Source organism: Talpa europaea (assembly GCF_964194135.1).
Source record: "Talpa europaea genome assembly, chromosome: 3".
NCBI lineage: Eukaryota > Metazoa > Chordata > Mammalia > Eulipotyphla > Talpidae > Talpa > Talpa europaea.
Window position 1 is genome coordinate 144496481 of NC_140069.1, and position 6000 is coordinate 144502480.

At 37.1% G+C, this 6000-nt stretch overlaps 1 pseudogene across 1 annotated transcript; it reads left to right on the top strand.

Annotated features, from left to right (window-relative positions):
* The first annotated feature begins 4497 nt into the window (after window positions 1–4497).
* On the top strand, window positions 4498–5426 carry LOC311168989 (olfactory receptor 2A2-like; annotated as a pseudogene). The gene has a single exon. The product of its transcript is annotated as an olfactory receptor 2A2-like (transcript).
* Window positions 5427–6000: the final 574 nt, after the last annotated feature.

A 6000-nucleotide genomic window follows, 5' to 3' on the forward strand; every position in this document is an offset into this window, starting at 1 on the left:
ATACCTAAAAAAGGTGAAAGAGAAAATATGGCACTTGAAAACATTTACAGATCTATTTAAAAGAATTATCTCATAGTGATAATATATGATGTTTAATATATGATAATATATGGCATGTAAAATACCTGTCATCTCTAAGACCAACAAGTGAAAGGTAGTCATGTTTTATATTTTTGTAAAAAATCATGAATGTGTATCTCGAAAAATAGGCTTTGGCTTTTACATCTGCATCCAATGTGTTAAAATATCCCATAGCTGTAGCCTTTGGGAATCCCCACTCAATCTGATGGCAGGATGAATGTGATATAAAATTAGTATTTTAGATTTTAAAAAATTATTGACCACTTGAAAGTTCTCAAGAGGTCCATTATCACCGATGAAGCAATATTCATTTCATGTACTCAAAATCCATTCTGTATATCACTGAAGTTATAATGATTATTTAAAACATATAGTCTGTATCAAGCAGTGAAGAATTTTCTAAAACATTTTAAGGGCTCATGAGTAGCTGTTTGTGGATATTGAAGTCCATGCTCGTTTGCATCTATCAGCCCTGCTAAGGAGCACATTGGTTTGAGGGACTATTTCTTTATCAGGTTTGCATAGCAGGTTCCATGGGAACCTTCCTTAACCTTCTACAAGTCACAGTCTCACATAATTTATCTATGGTTATCATAGAGCAGCATGCATTTGAAAACAGAAATCATTTTAAAGATTTCTCCACTCCAATTTGTGACCTCTCTCAAAGGTTCATAACCCTTGATATATTTGAAAGTCTGTGTAGATTCTGTGTGATTTGACTTTTGCAATTTGATTTTTGCCTAGAATATTCCTCAAGGGAAATTCAGTAAGAATCTTTACTCACCTCGAGAGAGAGAAGACAGGGATGTTTTCCTCCCACTTTAGGAAGGAAAATGTAGAAAGAATCAGGTCAAAATTTTCTTCTGGGAATTGTAGTTTTCAGTTGATTCTAAATGAATCTTTACTCCTTGAGGTATGATTTAGAACTCCATGATTCGTTGAAAAACCATCATCAAGTGTAGCAAATTCTCCTCAACTGAGATTTCTCCTCAAATCCCTGCCACAAGCACATAGAACATGTTCTTTGCCTCTGAAGGGCCTTATCTTGCTGAAAGGAGATTCCTGAGGAGTATCCAGTGCTGACATCTTGTTATATTCTATTTTTAAACTGAGGTAATGTTTTTTTTACTCCACTGTTTGTGATTTAGAGGTGCCATCTCTTAATGTAATATAGGTATATTTGCACAGGAGATGATATTTTCAATCTCGGGAGTTGAAGTAGAGCTGGTGGCTGCAGAAACCATCATGCCTTTGTAGAGGGAATCACATTCCTGGTGAAACATACTGATCTCCCCTGATGGACTGTGTATAGATGGAATAAATGCCCAGATTTCACCTGTAACCCAACTCTAGAAAGTCCTGTCCCTGTGATGTGTAGTGATGGGGTGTGTGTGTGTGTGGTGTGTGTGTTGGTGATGGGGAGTTTTTCTGATGTTTTGGCAGTTTTCTCATCATCGTCATCTCCCAGTGTGGTTGAGGGTTGGTCAGTCAATGATTCCAATGTATTGTTTGAGGAGGATTCTGGAAGGATGAGAAGCCTCAGATGCAAGTATTTCCTCTGCAGAAGACTCTGAAATGGCCAAAGGAATCCAAGAACCTTATAATGCCTACCCCAGAGCAGACGTTGCTAGAGAAACCTCATACTAGGAGGAAAATTCTGTCAACTGAAACAGGGAAGTCTCCTTGTAGAAACAGTGTAAGAGGTAAGATGGTCACATAGTTATTTCTTTTTGGAACTTCCTTAGGCTATCACCAGATCTTAATAATTATTAGACACAGAAGTTACTTATATTTACAAAATTGTTCTACAACATAAGATGGAGTGAGTGCTGATATCACTGTCTAGAGCTGGAGAGAGATGAGCTCCCTGCTCCAGTTCCAGCCCCACACTGGGGCATCCCTGACCAGCAGACCTTCATTTCTGAACCACTAGTATTGTACGGATTCTTTGGGAAGGGGAAGTTTTATTTAGGTTATCTTGACATTGTCTTCACTATTTCTGTGCTGCACTACTTATGAGTTTTAATCTACCATTACGATTATTTTTAAAAACATTTCAGTAAAATGAATGTAATATAATGGAAAAGATTATAGTTTGTTCAGACATTAATCTAAAACAATGTAAATAATATGCTCTTTTGCTTTATAATGTAGATTCTAGAGTTGTAGAAAAACTGTTACTAACTTAATGCACATTTATATAAATGCAATCATATTTATATAACCTAGGAATGTCTCTCCATTTTTTTCTGACGTGATTACTATGGGCTGCTGTACTCTCAGTTGATGCCTCCCTTAAGCTAATATTTTGAAAATATTGAAAAGAGTCATTGAATGTGCCTTCTAGGGTCCTGATAGGTTATTGATTTACTTTCCAACTAAGGAATTTATCACCAAAGCAATGTCTCTGAAACTCTGTCATAGCATCGCTTCAAAGCAGGTGTAAGCTCATATTTTGTTACCATTTTCTCCTCAGATACACTATGGCCCATATCTTCAAACATATTTAGCAATATCCCAAAGAAAATCCATACTGTATTTCAGTATTTTTGAAAGAGGTATTTAGTGATTAAATTCTATTTGTGAACTATTTTACTAGTAAATTATAATTCACACCTTGGACAATCGATAGAAACTAGGGATAGAGGATATTTATGGAGCATCGAGATGCTTAAATTCATAAAAGTGCAATAATTTTAGGAGCTTGTAAGTTCAGATGTGCTGTTTGCTATCTATCTGCCATGTTATGAAAGGAGATACTTGAAATCTTGTGAACACTGAATGCCAATTTGACATATACCATATCTGTCTGTATATACGTGTGTATATCTCTATTTATATTTAGAATTTATTATTCACCCTTATCTCACCTAGAACTTCAGTGACTTGTATAGAGACAGAGCGTCCAGTCACAGGAATTTATAACCACTTAAAGGGGTCACCTAAGTTCAAAGAAAGGATCTTTGGTATCAAATCCCAGCTCATGTTTTATTTTACCCTGGAGATTACGTGGATCTTTATAATGAGCTTGTAAGTCCTTTTACTGTTTTGTTTTTTTTTTTGTCAATTCTTATTCATTTAATTCATGCCTGACAGGCCTCCTCATCTAGGGAGTGGAGAAAAAGAACCTCTTGGTGACAGGAAACTGTGGATGATGAAGATGGTTATGAGTGATAATGTGAGGATGTCAGGGTGTGTATTACCTCCAGGCTCATCAGGTCATATGATTAAATATATGACAGCTTTTTATATGTCAGCTTTCCTAATATTAAAGGGAAATATTAAATATTTTTAAAAGTTAAAATGTTAAATGAAGATATTAAATATATTAACATCTTTCAATGGTGTTTAGAGAGGAAGAGGCAGGCTGTCACCTTCCTTTCTCTGGTATCTGTGGACATACAGGAACACCTCCAGGGAGGAACCCTCAGTGTCCTGCCCACTGAGCAACCCCTTCAGGCTCACACAGTGAGACCAATGACTGCACAGTGTGACCACACTCATATTTTGAAGGGCCCTCATGCATTTTCAAGCCAGAGGAATTACATTTACTGAATCTGATATATTCACAGGGATATACAATAATTTCCAGAATTCATGTGCATATTCCTTCTATAATCATAAAAGAATCTCAAGACTTATGACTTAATCTATATTCATCATCCCTTTAAGGGATTGCCCTCCTATTATCTTGGAATTTGTAGCTCTGTAAAACTTGCATTGGTCTTGTGGATTAAAGTCATGTCAGATGCAAATATCATCCAGTGTTAATGAAGTGAATTAAAGTTACATTTTATTGACTACAACATGCATAATCAATGGAAGATATTGTATAAATGGGAGAAATTGTATAAAACCAAGTGTACCATATAAAAATGTGGCTCATGGGTACTTATCATGGATTTGAAAAGAAATAAAATTTCAAAAGAGGTTACAACTTGGAACAAAGTGTAACAAATTAATACATTCACTGTAATGAATCATGTTTAAATTACAATTTGGATAATCATACTGAGAATAGATAAGTGAATAGAATTGTTCTTGAAAAAACAAAACAGGGATGAATTGGCATTATTTCAGCAATTACATGGTTTAATAAAATATAACATATATGAGTATACAAATATCAAAAGGTCTATATACACTCATGGGGAAAGATAGAAAAAAAACAAGAATAAATAATTTGGTGATATGCGTCAAGTACTCTTGCTTATAGGTCTTAATTTCATTTGAAAATCTAATTACTTCATAATGAAATGAAAAAAAAAACCAAAAAGCAAAGAATATACTCAGTCAAACAGAGATAAGCATGTATGCTTTCTCCAAGATCACTTCAAGATTGATAACTCCAGTTTTCATTGCCCTCCAGCACTGGTCTTTCTATTGCATTTCAGTCCTGTACAAACTGTCATAAGGATGGGGGTTAATCAGTCATGGTTCCCCGAATTCATCCTGGTGGGATTCTACCTCAGCCCACAGAAGGAAATTCTCCTTTGCTGTGTCTTCTCCCTACTGTATGTCCCCAACCTGCTGGCAAATGGCATGATCTTGGGGCTCATCTGGCTGGATGTCAGACTGCACACCCCCATGTCCTTCTTCCTCTCTCATCTGGCCATCATTGACATAGCCTATGCTTCCAGAAATTTACCCAAATTTCTGGAAAACCTAGTGAAACACAAAAAACCAATCTCCTATGCTTCATGTGCTGCACAATTGTTTCTGTACGTGGGTTTGTCTTGTATCGAGTGCCTGATTTTGGTGGTGATGTCCTATGACAGTTAAGTGGCCATCTGCCAACCTTTCCACTATACCGACATCATGACCTAGAGACTGTGCACGGTGCTGGCCATAACTTCCTGGGTAGGTGGCTTTTTACTGGCCTTAGGAAATCTAATTCTCTTTCTGAGATTGCCCTACTGTGGGTCCCCGGAGGTGAATTTCATCTTCTGTGAAATCCTGGCTCTCCTCAAAGTGGCCTGTGCGGACACTTAGATTAACAAAGTTTTTGTCCTTTCTTCTGGTTCACTTGCATTACTTGGAACCTTTCCTTGATGATGGTCTCTTACATGCATATCGGCTTGGCCATCCTGAAGATCAAGTCAAAGGAGGGCCGCAGAAAGGCCTTCTCCACCTGCTCCTCCCACCTCTGTGTGGCTGGGTTCTACTTTGGCATTGCCATGATGATTTACTTAGTCCCTGACAATGGTCACCGAGATGAGCAGAAGAAAGTCCTGACCCTTTTTTATGTCCTCTTCAACCCATTGCTGAACCCCCTTGTTTACAGTCTGAGGAATGCTCAAGTGAAGGCTGCCCTCAAGAGAGCATTGCAGAAACAGAGGACATAATGAAGGAGGGGTGGAATTTTATGCAGTTGGTAATGCTCACATATGTTCTTGCTGGCATACTGAAACTCAGATCAAAGAGCATGCAATGGAAAAAGAAAGGTCTCTTCATCAAATGGTATTGGGGAAATTGGAGAGTTCCATCTCAACAAATGAAACTAGACTGCTATCTCATTCCATTTAGCATACCCAAAATGATTAAAGACTTTGATGGAAGTCCTGAAACCATAAAATATATAGAAGGAAACATACATAGGCAGACATTCTTGGAATTCTATGGCATTGGCTTCAAGGTTGTGTTTGGGGACTCAACACTAAGGGCAAGGGAAATAAAAGTAATTTCAGCAAGGATTGGAATTTCTGAATCATGTTGTAGATCTATTTTTACTATCTTTAGAAACCTCCATACTGATTTCCATAGCTGTTGGACCAATGTACATTGCCACCAACAGTGTACAAAATTCCATTTTCTGAATAATCCTGCAACATTTTTTTGTTTTGGTGTTTTTTAATGTAGGCTGTTCTCACAGGTGTAAGTTGGCTTATCATTGTCCTTTTCGTTGTATCTTTCTTGTGA